The 19,225-nt window shown below is 37.8% G+C and overlaps 1 non-coding gene across 1 annotated transcript; it reads left to right on the top strand.

Moving 5' to 3' along the window:
* The first annotated feature begins 18,650 nt into the window (after positions 1-18,650).
* LOC141636432 (small nucleolar RNA R71) lies at positions 18,651-18,756 on the top strand. The gene has a single exon (XR_012541044.1). It is a non-coding gene; the product is annotated as a small nucleolar RNA R71 (small nucleolar RNA).
* Positions 18,757-19,225: the final 469 nt, after the last annotated feature.

The following is a 19,225-nucleotide window of genomic DNA, read 5'->3' as shown; positions in this document are numbered from 1 at the left end:
TGATTATTTTATTAAAAATCGATAAACCGCAACATTGTTTTTTCCGGAAAATTTTCGAAATTTTTAACCTAAGATTTTGAACATTATGAGTGTCATGGAATTTTTTCCAGAATTTTCATGAGTTTAAATTTCAAATTTTGAATTTATTTGAAATTTTGTGATTTATTTGAAGTTTAATAGCTTATTTTTGTAATTTTGGTCCATTTATGAACAATTTTATAAAATATGGGTTAATTATGGTCAAATTATTAGTGAAGACTAAATTTTGAGTCCTAAGAGGTTAGGGTAATTAACTTATGCATAAATATGAGTTCATGTATTTTTGTGATTATAAAATGTTGAAATCACGCAAATCCGTAAAAACCGAGTAATATACGATATTGGCTAATTAAAAGGCGATTTAGCATAAAAATTGAGCATGTTCATACATATTATAATGCTGCATTTTCTTTATGATTGTCATAATTTTAATTTATGTAATTTTTGAATTATGTAATTTTACTTAGTATGGCCTTAGATTTTAATTGGTATTTCCCGAAATGTATGGGAATATCGATTCGGTTGTAATTTTTATTGTGATCTCGTATCACCGTTTTGTAATTTAATAGATTTATTTTATTTTAGTTACAAATGTATAATAGGAAATTATGTAATTTATTATGTAATTTTATTCATTCCGGAGTTTCCAAAGACGGATTTCTTCAAGAATGGCGATACATAAAGACGGTGTTACCTCGAGATGCGTGCCACAACCGAAGTTCAAGGGACCAATGGAGTTGGTTTCCGAATATGTAATAGTTAAATAGTTTTTCTTTTTAGGAAAGGCCATACTAGGGTTTATTTATTTTATGCTTGCATTTTATTTTATGTCACATGCATCGCTAAATCGCCATAACTAAAACATGCATCCTTATTTTATCGAGTTTATCGACCGTGTCAATTAAAATTATCGTAGTTCACCGCTTTAGTTCACTTAAAACGTGATAGATAATAAATCGACATGACCTCTCGCAAAAACAAACAATTGAGACATAGCCTTACCAAATAGTAGAAACCATGAAAACCTATTTCGCGAGGGAGTGCACTCGGCTACCCCGGGGTACAAACCTTGTTACGTAGGGGAAGTGGGTGATGAATGTTAATCCACCGAATTCATGTTAATAAGGGGTATTTCGGCACACCGTGCCCTAAATTGATATGGGTTTGGATTATGGACACATTTATTCGAAATTTGGGTTGTACTCAACGAAAGTATTCACGACGATTTCCGGATGTGTTTCGGGCTAGAGATGAATATTAATGTAAACATCATCGACCAAGAGTTCTAAAAGTAGAATCGATTAAAAGGTTAATCCACCGAGTTATGTTAATAAAGGGTAATTCGGCACACCGTGCCCTAAGTTGATATGAATTTGGGTCTTGGAATCATTTATTATAGTTGGGTAGAGGTCACTATATAAATGTTCATATCTTGTTAATTTGCAAGTATGATTTTAAAAGACAAATGTTAATATTTCCTTTTCCTCCATATTTGTAGTTCTTTACAATGAATCCATCAAATGCTACCGCACCAATAACTATTGAGTCATATCACAATGTTCTTGACGACGTATGCTCCAACAACGATTTCGATACAACTAGAGAACTTCATTTTGGGATAGGTTCGGATGGAAACCTTAACTTCATCACTTCTTCTAAACCACCCACTACTACTAGACCTCGTGTGAGTCCGTCTCAGGAAGACTACCTCATACGATCTATAGGGTCTTTGTCTCTGGAAGATAAAGATGCCAAAGCTAGTGGGAGCTCTAGCAATCAAGTTCTTGGTTCAAAGGACAAGAGGTTCAAGAAGAAAGGAAAGAAAATCAAAAACTTCAAGCAAGTTAATGATAAGTGCCATTATTGCTATGGCATGGGACATTGGCTTAGGAATTGCCCTATGTATTTGCGAAATATAATCGAAGGACTCATTACTCCAAAAGGTACAATTCCTAAAGAAATTTATGTTATTGATATAAATTATACTTCCACTACGACATGGGTACTAGATACCGGTTGTGGTTCTCACCTTTGTAATCATTTACAGGGTTTAAGAGATGTGGAGAGGCTTAGCAAGGGAGATGTGGATCTACGCCTTGGAAATGGAGCTCGGGTAGCGGCCGAATCCAAAGGAACTTATGTTCTAGCTTTGCCAAATGGATTTGAGTTGTATTTGCATAATTGTTTTTATGTACCTACACTCTCTAAAAACATTATTTCAATCGCCATGCTAGACGTGGACGGTTTTTGTTTTGTCATTAAGAACAATCGTTGTACTATTTATAGGAACGACTTGGTTATAGGCCAAGCTTCCTCTATCAATGGCATTTACATTTTAGAGACCTCAAATCCGACTAATGATATTTATAACATTCAATCAAAGAAACTCAAAACAAGTGACCCAAGTGAAGCGTTCATTTGGCATTGTCGATTAGGTCACATAAACGAGAATCGCATCAAAAGATTAATTTCTACTAATGTGATTGCACCATTTGATTATCAATCATTTGGTACATGCGAATATTGCCTACTTGGCAAAATGACTCGTAATCCTTTTAGTGGTAAAGGGACACGAGCTAGTGAGCTATTGGGACTCATACACACCGATGTATGTGGACCAATGACTATCACCGCTCGTGGTAATTATGACTACTTTATAACCTTCACCGTTGACTTGAGTAGATATGGGTATATCTATTTAATGAAACACAAAAGTGAAGCGTTTGAGAAATTCAAGGAATTTCAAAACGAAGTAGAGAACCAATTGAACAAAAGGATTAAGGCACTACGATCCGATCGTGGTGGAGAATACCTTAGTCTTGAATTTGATTCACACTTGAAAGGTTGTGGTATTATATCACAACTTACTCCACCCGGAACACCACAACTCAATGGTGTTGCGAAAGGAGGAATCGAACCTTACTTGATATGGTTCGATCCATGATGAGTCAAACCGAGTTACCGAACTCGTTTTGGGGATTTGCAATTCAAACCGCAATAAAATCTTTGAACGTAAGTCCAACCAAAGCAACTGAAAAGACTCCATATGAGATATGGAGAGAAAAGGTTCCAAATCTATCACATATGAAAATTTGGGGTTGTGATGCTTATGTCAAAATTAGAAATGATAACAAGTTGGCACCACGATCCGCAAAATGCATTTTTGTAGGTTATCCCATGGCCTCACGAGGCTATTACTTCTATAAGCCTCAAGAGAACAAAGTATTTGTGTCTCGCGATCTTTGTCTTCCTAGAAAGTGATTTTATTTCTAGGAGACAGAGTGGGAGAAATTTTGAACTTGATGAAGTTCAAGAGCCACAAACCGATATAGAGGCGCAAGAAGAAGTTCCTTCGTCATCTAACGCGGTTGTTCCTCCTCCTCTTAGAAGAACGGGCCGAGTTATTCGCCATCCCGATCGATATGTGGGACTTATCGAGGAAGATGGAACACTCGATGTGTTACTTATGGAAAGTGACGAGCCCGCCACCTACAAGGCCGCAATCTCTAGTCCAAATTCCTCCTTATGGCTTGAAGCCATGAAGTCCGAAATGGATTCTATGCATGAAAACCAAGTTTGGGACTTGGTAGATTTGCCTAAAGGGGCAAGACCCCTTCAATGCAAATGGATATTCAAAGTCAAGAATGGCATAGAAGGACATGATGATGTCTACAAAGCTAGGCTAGTGGCAAAGGGATTTACCCAAGTCCAAGGTCTACATTATGATGAGACCTTCGCCCCCGTAGCCATGCTAAGATCCATACGGATTTTGTTAGCGATCGCCGCATTTCATGATTATGAAATATGGCAAATGGATGTCAAAACCGCTTTTCTAAATGGGCATTTAGAAGAGGAGGTGTACATGATACAACCCGAAGGTTTTGTTGATTCTAAAAATCCTAACAAAGTGTGCAAGCTTAAGAGATCCATATATGGTCTTAAGCAAGCATCTAGAAGTTGGAATCATCGATTCAATCATGTTATAAAGGAAAATGGTTTCACTCGAAATATTGAGGAACCATGTTTATACATGAAATTCAGTGGGAGCAATGTTGTGTTCCTAATCTTGTATGTCGATGACATACTACTCATTGGAAATGATATTCCAATGTTGTCTTCGTTTAAGAAGTGGTTAGGTAACCACTTCCAAATGAAGGATTTAGGAGAGGCACAACGCATATTAGGTATCCGGATCTATAGAGATAGATCCAAGAGGATATTGGCACTAAGTCAAGAGTCTTATGTTGATAAGATTCTTCGACGATTCAGCATGGACAAATCCAAAAGGGGTTTGGTACCTATGGTAACCGGGACGATATTGAGCAAGACTCAATGTCCCTCCGAACCCCATGATGTTGAACGCATGAAGTTGATCCCTTACGCTTCATTTGTTGGATCAATCATGTATGCCATGATATGCACACGTCTCGATGTCTCGTATGCCTTGAGCATGACGAGTAGATATCAAGGAAATCCAGTGAGAGTCACTGGATTCTTTGTCAAGAACATCCTTAAGTACTTGAGAAGAACTAAGGACTCTATCCTTGTGTTTGGAGGAGACACTGAGTTGCGTGTTCTTTGGATACACGGACTCAAGTTTTCAAACAGATAGAGATGACATGAAATCACAAGTTGGTTTTGTTTTCATGCTCAATGGTGGTGCCGTAAGCTGGAGAAGCTTCAAGGAAGTCAGAATCGCGGATTCGACAACGGAGGTGAGTACATAGCAAAGCATCGAAGCGCCAAGGAAGCTATGTGGATCAAGCAATTCACGGAAGGTCTAAAAGTAGTACCTACCGCCAATGATCCCATCACTCTCTATTGTGATAATAGTGGGACGATCTTCCAAGCTAAGGAGCCAAAGTCTAGTAATAGATCTAGACATGTACTTAGAAAGTATCATGTAATAAGAGATTTCATTGAAAGAAAGGAAATTGCGATTTGTAAGGTTGGGACGGATGACAACATAGCCGATCCGCTCACCAAGTCTTTATCGCAGGCTAAGCATGATGGACATGTTACGTCCATGGGACTTAAACGTGTACCAAGTTTTTGTTAGATTTTGAAATGAAATAAAAGTGTTGTTTTTGTTCATGTTCATAATCACATTTGTCTTTTATCTTTAATTTATACTTTGTTACATCCAAACGGGTTGTAGAGACAATTGAACCCCGTTAAAGTGAACACGGATTAACATAGTATTTGCCCATAGTCACTTGTATGAGGTGACGTCTCGAAGTGACTAGAGTGTGAGGCGATTGATGGCAGGTTCAAGTGCCATAGAGTCATATGAGATGACTAGTCGATCACATAGGCGATCTGTTAGGAACATTTTGTTGGGCCTTATGACCGCTTATAGAGTTCGGCAAATTTATATAGCCTGGTCGTGGCGAGAGCTACTATAGTATTCTAATGAGTCGATTCTTTTGACTAAAGACTATTCACCCAAGATGGCACAGTTTCAGATTAACTTTGATTTGTGTTACTACGACCTTCGTAAATGGGGTCAAATGGGCATATTTTGGGTTATGATGGTTGTGGCTAGTCGAAGGGAATGAGTGCGATAGGAATTGTCCACCCCTAGTCGGGGTTATAACAATATCTCGGGGCCACTCGAGGAGTAATGAATCGAAATGCGTGGCCACGCTCGGAAAGTATCTATGATAGATAAGTCCGGTCAATCGGTTATTCTCCAGATCGAGGAAACCACTCTCGATATGATCACTTGCAAGTACGACCTGAAAGACACCTTGCATTGAGTGGGAGATAGTAATAGGACAAGAGAATTGGTGGAGCACACTTGTCGAGGACAAGTGGGAGATTGTTGGGAAATGTGTCCTCAACAATAGTGCGATCATGTGATTTAAATATCATTATTAAATCTCATTTTAAAGAATACAATTGGGAAGTAATTTTGTTACTGTCAACTGGTCAACATATATCGGTAATGATTGGCTGACTAGAGTTTGACATTAGTGTCGTGCGACGGTGGTGATCAGTTGACCCCCTAGGTCATACCTATAGGGCAACACTCTTAATTGATTATTTAATTAATCGTATAATGTTGCGAGTTAATTAAATTACTTGAAAATTGACGGACGATTTTGGAAGTGAAATTTACGTATCAAATTGAAATGTGATTAAATGAGATACGGTCTGAGTAATTGAATTGTATCATTACTCGGATGAAATTATTGTTTAAAGAAACAATTGAAATTGAATGAATTATTATAAATACAATCTGTTGTGATTTATAAATGGTAAAATATTTTGGCACAAGTAATTATGAAATTACTAAGTCGATTTTTGTGTGACGTATTTTATTAATACGTTGATTTTTAATATGTTAAAAATACATAACAAATTTATGTCACATATGACATGTGACATATTGACAATTGACAAAAATAATATGGAATCCATATTATGTAAAGTGCCGAAAAATTGGAGGAGAATTATGCTAAAATTGTGTTTACATTTTTAGTGGTGAACATAATGATTAAAGGCAAGTGTAGCCATGCAACCCTATAATACATTGTGAAGACAAATGAGGGCATGCATTGGCTCTCCTCCCTCTCTCCTTGGGCCGGTTTTTGAGAGTGAAAAACTAATTGTTTTTCCTCTTAATTTACCTACTATACAATAATGAAATGTCATTATTCATTCATTCTATTCACAATCTAAAATAAGAATTTTAGAGAGATAAAAACTCCCATCTTCTTCCTCCCCAAAACCGAAATATACAAGTGTATTATAAATATTTTGGTTCAATTTTCTACTTGATTAATATTATACTAGTATTTGTAATATTAATTAAAATTAAGAGGAGCCTTGGGTATAAAGCTTAGGGAGAGATCTTATACTTAGATCTTGTTCATCCATAAGGAAAAGCTCAAGATCAAAAGAGAAAGGTGATCTCTTTTGTGCCCTTAAATCCGAAATCAACAATGTAAGGACATGATTTCTCTTCTATTATATTATTTGTTTGCATGCATAAAATCCGTTTTAATTTTATGACAAATTAATTTAGACATATATGAGTATGTTAGTATGTATATGAATCTACATTTCCTTCAGTTTTTAATCGCAAATAGGAAGGGAGGTCGAAAAATTGGGGGAAAAGTGAAATAAGAATCAAAAGTAAAGGACTTAAAGGAAACTCCCTGCATGTCCATTCCCATTTTACTCAATCGAGTGGTTTAGACTTGCTCGATCGAGGACTTTAATGATCCATCTACTCGATCGAGTAGAAATTTACTCGATCAAGAACTCCCCATTTCTGCTTTACTCGATTGACTGATATGGCATTACTCGATCGAACAGAATCCACTCGATCGAATATAAAAAGTACTCGATCGAGCTCTTTTTCTCGTGTAAGCTCCTGAATTCGTCATTCTTTCTTTAAATTTTCGTAAAATTCCCCAAACCTGCATAAAAACACTTGCAAAAATATCCCAAAATACCAAATACGCAAAGTAACAATCTATAGTCTTTATCTACACTAAAAATTGTCTAAATTATAATTGTCCTAATTAAAAGCAATAAAAGAAATTCTACGGAAAATCAAAAATTGTTTATATAAGTTGGTACACGGGGCATTTCCCCGCTCACTTCCCAAAGCAATTCAGTAGCCCCTCGGAGGCTCCTCACTGGAGGACGTCACCTTAGCAACATTGATCGTCCTCTTCAGCTTCCATGAGCTTGAACTTGAATCATTAGGAGGAGAATAATTCACATCCACATGTGCGCGAAATTTTCTCACCCCTGCTCCTTTCTCACCAGCTTTAACACCGTCACTGCCAGTTTGACTGACATTAATTGCACAATGCCCTTTGATAACTCCTTCATTGTTTTCATCTGTACCTGCAGCAAGGGAAATAGACGAACTTTCCTCCTTTTTGCTCTCAACCTGAGGCGGAGGGGTCACAATAGCAGCACAATGCTCCAAATTTTAATTTGGAGTGTCAATAATAGGGTCAATAGAAGAGAGGGCATTGCAAGGCTGATCTTGCATGGGAGACCTCCGGAACATAGACTGATGGAATATCAGCTCCTCGTCCCCAACCTGAAAAGTCAATTTCTTGCCCCCGACGTCTATTACTGCACGGGCAGTAGATAAAAATGGTCTCCCTAAAATAATAGGGGTGTGCGCATCTTCGGGGATGTCAAGTACAACGAAGTCAACGGGAATAAAGAACCTCCCGATCTTAACAGGTACGATCGGCCATCTGAACAGTCATGTTGGTGCAATTAAACTTTGTCAAACCAAGTCTCTTAGCCATAGACAACAGTAAGACACTCACGCTAGCGCCAAGATCGCATAACGCGTTATCAATCAAGTGGGTACCAATATGACACAGAATCGAAAAACTACCCGGGTCTGACTGTTTGGCCGGTAACTTATTCTGAACTAGGGCTGTCCCTACCTCAGTCAAGGCTACCGTCTCATTATCACTAATGTGCCTTTTACGCGATAAAATTTCTTTCATAAATTTAAGACCGTGATGGGTATCTCGAGTCCCTTATTTCTCTCTTCCAACGTGTCAGCCGGATCAAGCTCCATATCCTTTGGACGCTTCTTTCTTCTCGAACGAGGTCTTTTAGGCGATTTCTCATTCGATCGAGCACTAGCAGGCTCTCGATCAAGCTGTCCATTATCCATACTACTCGATCGACCAAAATTCCCATTCGATCGAGTAGTTTCTTCAACAGCATCACTCGATCGAGTAGAAATTTCACTCGATCGAGAAGTTGCATTTTCCTGTTCACTCGATCGAGTAGAAATTCCACTCGATCGAGCACTTTCTTTAGCAAATCTACTCGATCGACCTCCAGAAACTAGTCGATCGAGTACCTTCTTAGCCGTCAGCTCATTCCCTTAGGCAGAACTGTTGGAGCTTGTGTCCTCCACAAATTAGTGTGATAACATTTATAAATCTCTTATAGGTTCACAAGGGTATACTTCGTATTTTATCAGTTGATTAACGATTATCTAATAACGGTTGGCTTGCTAGAAAGTTTGACGTTATTATCATACAGATGGCGGTGATCAACTGGTCCCTAAAGGTCACACCTAAAGGATGTGTTTGAGAGATGTGGTTATGGAAATTTAATCACATTTATGCCTTATATGACTAAACACTTAGTCAATGTGTTGATGAGACGATTATTTAATGCCGATTAAATAATATTGGCTGAGACGAATTAACTATCAATTCGTAAATTGAATATAATAAGTTATATTTAATTAATGTATATGATGTTAGCTTGGACGAATTAATATGTTAATTCGTAATTAAATGTAATCGGTTATATTTAATCAACAAGATGAATGTGTCATAGTGGTAATAGTAAGGCTACTCAAACCAAGAGGTTATGGGTTCGATCCTCACTAGATGACAATTTATATTTAACACATTTTATACATTTTTGGAATAACCGAAAATAAGGATTTTAAACCTTATTATTTCGCTGGTTATGGGCCGAGAATTAAGTAGAAAAATCTACCCTATTCACTAGTTTACACGGTTAAAGGGTGGAGGAGGGGGTAATTTTTCTAACCTAGTTCTTTTTCCCATTCTTGCCTCTCATCTAAAACACAAAAACAAAAACCCTAATTTTTACTGAAATTTGGGGATCGATTCTAGCAACAAGTTAAGGGCATATCTCATATTGTCTTGGATGCAACTGATAGGCGAATATCAACTTTGATATTTTTCTTAGGCCGTTTTTGCTAGGACCGAAGGTTATTTCTTAATCCTTTACGATTTTGCTTATGCAATTTAATTTTATGACTTGTTTCATCATTATAATTCGTTATAATCCTTAAAAATTAAAGGGATGTATACAGATAAATCCCACAAGTGGTATCAGAGCCAAGGCCACGAATTTTATTTTGATGATTTTCATAAAATTGGATGTAAACAATTTTTAGGGTTTCGAAAAAAAAATTTGGTTCGGCTGAATTTTTTTTTTTTGGCCGAGAGAAATTTTTTTTGCAGCCGAGTATGGTTCTTGTTTTTGATGATTTGTTCCGTTTTGATTCATTCATATTGTTGTTTTAATCAGTTAAAATGATAATAAAATGAATTTGTAGATGCTTTGATTTAATTCGGATTAAATTAAATTGTAAATGGAATAGTCTTGATTGTTGATGATAAATTGTTTTTTGCTATAAAGTTTTTGGCATCAATGGTTCTAAATCATTGTTTAGAATCATGTTTCATAAATTTACATGTTTAAATTATAAGGTGATGATGCAAATCTTGGTAATAGCAACTATAAACGATCTTGTTCATTAATATGTTTTATTTTTAGGGCATTTTGCCGCAAAGAAAAAAATTTCTGTTTTTTTTCGAATTGCTGAAATGCCGAGCACAAAAAAAATGGCTGTTTGTTTTTTTTCCTGCTTAAGCCGTGAAATAAAAAGAAAATATTGTGACGGCTGTTTTTTTGTCACGTTTTTTTTAGGGTTGGCCGAGATAATTTTTTTTCCTTGTTTTTGTTTCAGTTTTGAAGAAAACCGTCAGTCATAAAAAAAAAAAAAAACTTTCGTCTCGGTTACTGTTCACGTATGGACAGATTAAAAAAAAAATTGTTTTGTTTTTTTTCGGTTTTAGCTGTAAAACCGAGAAAAAAAAAGGTCTTTTTATTGGGTTGTTTCGGTTTTTACCGAGATAATTTTTAAAGAAAATTTTTTTTTTGTTTGATTTTGGCCAATTAATTATTTTGAAGCGGTTCATAATTAAAAGATACCTAATTATTTTAAAGCAGTTTAAAATATTGTTGGATTAAATTCATATTACAAGTTTAATATGAATTAAGATTGAAATTAATGTGATTAATTGAGGAATTGTCACTTAATTTGATAATTTAAATAGGTGGTTTGGAAAACTAATCTACATAATTAAAGAATTATGTCTTGCATGTTTAATTTTTTTTTAGTTGATGCATTTTATTTGGGTTGAATGAATCGTTGAATGGTTTTATATACGTATTTTTGCAATCGGTTGTAATTTGTAATACTTAGTGTGGCCTTAGTTAATTATGTTTTCGTAATGAAGGAAACATAATTTTTATGTAATTATGAGATCTCGAATCTCCTTTATTTTATTTAGTTTTTGGGTTTTGAAATTAGAATGTAAATAGGTTTATTTTGTAATTTATTTATTGCAATTTCAAAGAAGACTAAAGATGGAGATTGGAGCTCACTCCCGCTACATGGATCAAGATGGAACATCAAGACAAGCTTCTCGGGTCCAAGGACGGATTCCAAATTTGTACTTATGTTCATTTTGATAGGATAGGCCACACTAGGACTTTATTTTGTTTTACATTTTACCGTTCTTATTGCTTTTCATTCACATGCTAGTTAATGCATCATATTCCGCCTAAAACCAAACCAGCTACTAAAATGCATGAAAATTGACACATATAGGTTGTATGTTAGTTTTCATAGACATACAGATGTCACATGTTTATTAAGCCATCACCTTAGTTTATTCATTCACGCATGCTAGATATTAGTTCACTTAAAATGAATTAAAATAAAGTTGATGGGATCTTCCTCTAAAACGGAAATTGAGATTAGTCTTTATAAGGGCAAACAACTATGAATCCCATCTTCATCGGTAGGCATAATATGACCCCTTCTACGTTGGGTAAGTAGTTTGTGTTGAATTAGTTTATCTCAACATTATAGTCCGAAGAGTTTCTCGTGATTATGATGGACTAAAGATAGAATTTACAGACATTTATCGATCAAGAATTCTAACAGTAGAATTAGCCAAAAGGTTGGCTTATCAATTTACAGATAATTAAGTCTTGGGATCATTTATATAATTCTTGAGGAAGGTCAATTGTATAAATGTTTTGAGTCTTCGCGTTATGACACTAGTTCATTAGACTTAAATTAAAATCGATGCACATGCTTATTATTTATTCTTGTTTTCGCACTGTAGAACACGTTTATTTTACTGTTACAACAAATGGCTGGAAATAACGAAATCCCAATGCCTTGTGCCACACTTGGACGCGAGTCCCGGATGAATGTTTTTATGGACAACATGAATCAGTACACGCGACTGAAGAATGATGGGTCCAACTTTGCGAACTGGGAGGCAGCACTACGGAATGCTGCCATTGCTGACGGTAAGCTCAAGTACTTAACTGAGCCAATACCGGTAAACCCAGGCCCCAATGCGGGAGTTAACGAGTCACTTGCTTATAGTAATTTCGTTATGGAAGCGGGTGCGATAAAGAACGTACACATCTTTGCAATGGAAACCAATTTGCAGAGACGCTTCATTGACCAAGGTGCGAATAAGATTTTCACCACGCTCACTAACGAGTTCTCAAAAGTACCGAGGATCGTTACTTATGAGCATACCTGTCGCTTCTTTGATGAGAAACTCCAAAAGAGCCAACCGGTTAGCCCACACATTCTTAACATGATTGAGAATGTCGAGAAGTTGGAGGCACTTGATTGCAAAATCAGTGAGAGCATTGTCATTGACCGAATGCTTCATTCTCTTCACGATGGTTTTGCCCTTTTCAGGGCGAACTACTACATGAATGACTAGAAAAAGAGTCCTTATGAGCTACACTCCCTTCTCGTACAGAGCGAGAAGAATATGAAATTGAGTGGGAGCATGAAGCAGGATGTTCTCATGATTTCCAACAAGGGTAAAGGTAAGGGCAAAGCTCCAGGCGACCTAACTGTAGGTAAGCCAAAATTCAAGAAGCCAGGAAACGGTAAGAGTGGGCCTGGTGAGACTAGTGGCTCACATGGCAAGGCAAAAAGCAAGGGCGGTGACATTGAGTGCAACCATTGTCACAAGACTGGACATTGGAGGAGGAACTGTCCCGTCTACCGTGAGGACAACAAAGCAGGCCACATCGTTCCTGTTGGTATGTCATCTTATATTCATATGATTGAGATTAACCATGCAAGTTTCGGAACTTGGGTACTTGATACTGGTTGTGGTTCTCATCTGTGTAATCATTTGCAGGGCCTAAGAAACATCACACCTCTCAGAAAAGGGTGATGTGGACCTGCGAGTCGGGAATGGAGCCAGAGTTGCTGCGGTCTCGAAGGGAACATATGTAATCCAACTCCCTAGTGGCTTTGAGTTATTTTTAAATAACTGTTACTATGTTCCCAGTTTGTCTAAGAACATTATTTCAGTTTCCGTACTTGATAAAGACGGATTTTCATTTTTAATAAAGGATAATAGATGTATTTTCTCTTTCAATGAAATGATTTATGGTAAAGCGGTTTCCATGAATGGAATTTACATCTTAGATCAAACCACGGAAGTATTACACATGAATAATAAGAAATTAAAGGTTGGTGACAAAGATCAAACCTATCTATGGCATTGTCGAATGGGTCACATAAATGAGAAACGCGTAAAGAAACTCGTCGATAATGGGACTATTCCCGCATTCGAATTTTCTACATACGGCACGTGTGAATCATGTCTCATTGGCAAAATGACTCGAATTTCCTTCAAAGGTGTTGGAATGCGCGCTAGTGACCTATTAGGACTCATACATATAGATGTTTGTGGACCTATGTCAATTACCGCTAGAGATGGCTATAGATATTTTATCACTTTCACGGACGAGTTAAGTAGATATGGATATGTCTACTTATGAAGCACAAAAGTGAGTCCTTTGAGAAATTCAAGGAATACCATAACAGAGTTGAAAACCAACTGGGTAGAAAGGTTAAAGCACTCCGTTCAGATCGGGGTGGCGAATATCTTTCAAATGAGTTTGATCAACACCTTAAAGACTGTGGAATCGTTCTATAGTTAACTCCACCTGGAACACCTCAATTAAATGGTGTGTCCGAAAGGAGAAATCGAACCTTACTTGATAGGGTTCGATCCATGATGAGTCACACGGTAGTGCCTGATTCATTATGGGGTTTTGCTCTTTTGTCAGCCGCTCTTATACTTAGCCGAAGTCCGACTAAAGCTGTCGACAAGACTCCATATGAAATGTGGAAGGGAACGGTACCTAACTTGTCCTTTATTCGGGTTTGGCGCTGCGAGGCTTAGGTTAAGTGGAGACACGAGGATAAGCTAGGCCCGCGATCGGTCAAGACATACTTTATAGGTTATCCAAAAGGAACATTTGGTCATTACTTCTATTCGCCTACCGAACATCGAGTTTTTGTTGCGGCTAGTGCGACGTTCTTAGAGAAAGAATTTCTCGAGAACAAGACGAGTAATAGAACCTTCGAGCTGTCGGAGATTCCAGAACCAACAATCGAGGAACGGATGGAGAAAGTGGTTCCTCCAACTGATGATACGGTTAATATTCCTGAGGAACCTAGGAGGTCGGGTAGAGTCTCTAATCCTCCGGACAGATACATTGGTATGGTCGAGGAGAATGACGTTTTACTTCTAGAAAGTAATGAACCCGCTACCTATAAAGGTGTTATGGCCTGTTCTGACTCAAAGCTATGGCTCGAAGCCATGCAATCCTAGATGGACTCCATATATGAGAATGACGTATGGGATCTAGTTGATTTACCTAATAAGGTAAAACCTCTACAGTGCAAATGGCTTTACAAAATAAAGCGTTCTGTAGACGCGCAACCAGATACCTATAAGGCACGACTAGTGGTAAAAGGTTTCACTCAAGTGCACGGATTGCATTATGATGAGATTTTTACACCTGTAGTCATGCTACGTTCCATTCGGATAATCTTAGCGATTGCCGCTTTTCATGATTATGAAATTTGGCAAATGGATGTGAAAACCGCCTTCTTAAACGGTTATTTGGAGGAAGAGTTGTACATGGTGCAACCCGAAGGTTTTATAGATCCTGAACATCCTAAGAAAGTATGCAAGCTTAAGTGTTCCATTTATGGACTTAAGCAAGCTTCTCGGAGTTAGAATCATCGTTTCGACCAGGTGATAAAAGAGTATGGTTTCACTCGATCGGTCGAAGAACCATGCTTATATATCAAGTCGAGTGGGAGCAAGATTGTATTCTTGATATTGTATGTCGATGACATACTCCTGATTGGGAATGACATTCCTCTCCTATCTTCGGTTAAAGAATGGTTGAAGAACCATTTCCAGATGAAAGATCTGGGTGAGGCACAACGCATTTTGAGAATCCGTATCTACCGAGATAGATCACGACGGACGTTATCACTTAGTCAGGAGTCTTATTTGGATAAGATTCTTGAGAAGTTCAGCATGACCAACTCCAAGAAGGGGAACCTTCCAATGTCATCTGGGATGCAGTTGAGCAAGTCTTAGTCACCCACGACGCCTGAAGGGATTGAGCGCATGAGTCGTGTTCCTTATGCATCTGCAATAGGATCAATCATATATGCCATGATATGCATATGCATTGAGTAGGACGAGTCGGTACCAAAAGAATCCAGGTGAAACACACTGGATAGCTGTTAAAAATATCCTCAAGTACCTACGGAGGACTAAGGATAGGGTATTGACTTATGGAGGCGATACTAAGCTATGCGCAATTGGTTACGCGGATGCTAGCTTCCAAACGGATCGAGATGATTCAAAATCTCAGTCCGGGTTCGTCTTCACTCTTAATGGTGCTGCGGTCAGCTGGAAGAGTTCCAAACAGAGTGTTGTAGCAGATTGTACCACTGAATTCGAGTACTATGCCGCTTCGGAAGTGATATGGATGCGTCAATTCTTACAAGGAGTTACGATAGTTCCTAGTTCGAATGACCCGATCACCATCTATTGTGACAATAGAGGTGCCATCTTCCAGGCTAAGGAGCCAAAGTCTAGCAACAAATCTAGACATGTACATCGGAAAACTCACCTGATCCGTGATTACGTGGAGCAAGAAGAGATAGTGATTGACAAGATTGCGACGGATGATAACGTCGCGGACCCTCTCACTAAACCGTTGAATTTTGATAAGCATGAAGGGCACGTTATTTCCATGGAAATTAAACGTGTTTTTGAGTTGTAGTAGTTGATTATGAATTTGATACATTATCTTTTTCATATACTATTTATAACTTCATCGTTTTATTATAATATTTTGTTTTTCATGTGGATTGTCGACAAACGTGAACGCATACAAAGTGAACTGAATTACATTATATTTTCTTTGGTCCGTAATCGCCTACAAGAGCTGATAACTCTGGCTATTATATTGTGCAGTCGATTGATGGTGGGTTCAACAAGCCATAAGTCAAACTGTTGACTGATCGATCACAAATGCGAGATTATAACGATACCTCATAGGACAAATTTTTGTGACAACGTAATGGAGTCCTAAATGTTTAACAACATTCGGTGCCAGGTCGTGGATAGGACATCCATTGTGTTCCTAGAGTCGATTCTTTTGACTATCGACTGTCTCTTGAAATTAAGGCAGTTTTTGGGTGACTTTGGTTTCTTTCTCACGGTCTGCCGTAACTTGAGGCTAAGCAGATTTTTTCTGGGTTATTTCATACTGTGCTTACATCGGCAGGATTCGAGTTGAGGAAAATATCCAACCTTTATCAGGTATAGTTATTTCTCAGGGCCACTCGAGGAGTAGTAACTGAAATGCATGGCCATGCTCGAATGATGATTCGTTTATCAATTAAGTTACTCTCTAGTTGCGGAAAACACTCTTGATAATGATCGCTTGTAAAATACGACCTTTGTGAATATGGATTTGCAAATTATTTTACATTGAGTGGGAGAAATTTTAGGATATGAGAATCGGTTATCGCACATACACTTGTGAGGATAAGTGGGAATTTGTTGGAGCTTGTGTCCTCCACAAATTAGTGTGATAACATTTATAAATCTCTTATAGGTTCACAAGGGTATACTTCGTATTTTATCAGTTGATTAACGATTACCTAATAACGGTTGGCTTGCTAGAAAGTTTGACGTTATTATCATACAGATGGCGGTGATCAACTGGTCCCTAAAGGTCACACCTAAAGGATGTGTTTGAGAGATGTGGTTATGGAAATTTAATCACATTGATGCCTTATATGACTAAACACTTAGTCAATGTGTTGATGAGACGATTATTTAATGCCGATTAAATAATATTAGCTGAGATGAATTAACCGTCAATTCATAAATTGAATATAATAAGTTATATTTAATTAATGTATATGATGTTAGCTTGGACGAATTAATATGTTAATTCGTAATTAAATGTAATCGGTTATATTTAATCAACAAGATGAATGTGTCAAAGTAGTAATAGTAAGCGTACTCAAACCAAGAGGTTATGTGTTCGATCCTCACTAGATAACAATTTATATTTAACACATTTTATACATATTTGGAATAACAGGAAATAAGGATTTTAATCCTTATTATTTCGCTGGTTATGGGCCGAGAATTAAGTAGAAAAATCTACCCTATTCACTAGTTTACACGGTTAAAGGGTGGAGGAGGGGGTAATTTTTCTAACCTAATTCTTTTTCCCATTCTTGCCTCTCATCTAAAACACAAAAACAAAAACCCTAATTTTTACTGAAATTTGGGTATCGATTCTAGCAACAAGTTAAGGGCATATCTCATATTGTCTTGGATGCAACTGATAGGCGAATATCAACTTTGATATTGTTCTTAGGCCGTTTTTGCTAGGACCGAAGGTTATTTCTTAATCCTTTACGATTTTGCTTATGCAATTTAATTTTATGACTTGTTTCATCATTATAACTCGTTATAATCCTTAAAAATTAAAGGGATGTATACAGATAAATCACACAAGAACACTGTTCATCAGCTATTATTTCCTTCCTCGGGTCCGATTTCAACACTTCCGGTCCCTCATATGAACGACCGCTTCTCAGATTAATTAAATTTACCGTCTCATGTGGATTTTTGTCAGTTTGTAACGGTAAATGACCCGGTTTCCTTGTGGACTGGTTAACGGCTAACTGGGCAACTTGAGTTTCAAGTGCCTTGATAGAAGCATCTTTTTGTTGGTCGCTTAACTTCCACTGCTTTGTCAAAGGCTGCAACATAGTCTTCAACTCACCTATCTCACTTACCCCACTAGAAGACGAGGCACCTTGATTAGGTGTAGGAATGGAAGGAGGCTTCTGAAAGCCTTGTTGAGTCTTATGTGGAGGGACATATGACTGCTGCTGGTGCGGAGGAGGGGTAGGATTGAGCACATTTTGACTAGTCCACCTCAAATAGGGATGGACTGCCCCTTGGTTATTATAATAGGAACCCCCTCCTTGCCTGTATTGTTGAAAGGCAAGGACTTGTTCCTTCTCTGTAAAACAGCCAACAGCAGTGTGACCGTCGTTGCTACCACACCTCTCACATGTGACGGTCTCCCCTCTAGTAAGAATATGGACCGTCTGAGGCTCCCCAGTAGAATGTAACTCCAACTTATCAAATCTAGCATTCATGGCTTCCAGCTGAGCCACAACTTGCTTATCGACTGCATGAACTATTCTAATACCATTCCTCGGGTTTCCATACTCAGCACTGTGGTTCGCCGTCTCTTCAATAAGGGCCCATCCCTTATCATCGTCGCTATTCTCTTGGAATCTCCCATTAGATGACGCATCAAGTATGACTCTATGATCATCATACAACCCATTGTAGAACTGGTTAGACAGAAACCACGGGTCAAAACCATGGTGAGGAAGAGACCTAACCAACTTCTTAAAACAGGACCATGCTTCATAGAGAGTCTCATCAGGTGCCTGCTTGAAACTCGTAATCTTTACCCTCAGCTGATTGGTGCGCTGTGGAGGGAAATATCTCTTATAAAAAGAAAGAGCAAGGGTCTCCTATTTTGTAACCCCTGCGGCCATACGGTCCAAGTCAGTCAGCCACTCCCTGGCTGGATCGGTCAAAGAAAAAGGAAACAGAACTTCCTTAATCTTGTCTTGAGTTACCCCTTTTGTGGTGGGGATAGTAGAACATGTGGGGTAATATCCGTATAAAACCCTTAAAATTTAGGACTATAACGCAAATTTTACATGTGATAATTGTCATAAAACAAAATTACAAGAGAAAACGATAAAGCATAAGAATTAACCTCGGGTCCTAGAGAATTCGGCCTAAGATAGAAATCAACGTAGATTTCCTCCTAATCGATGCACCCAAGACCGTCTGAGACTATGCCCTTGTGCTAGAATGTACTCTCTAATTGCCTTGCAATATTGAGAGAGTTTTGTGTGAGTTTTGCTAGATGTGAGATC

This window comes from Silene latifolia, chromosome Y (genome assembly GCF_048544455.1).
Source record: "Silene latifolia isolate original U9 population chromosome Y, ASM4854445v1, whole genome shotgun sequence".
Lineage (NCBI taxonomy): Eukaryota > Viridiplantae > Streptophyta > Magnoliopsida > Caryophyllales > Caryophyllaceae > Silene > Silene latifolia.
Note: the sequence above shows the minus strand (reverse complement) of the source record. Positions and strands in the feature narration are given on the sequence as shown.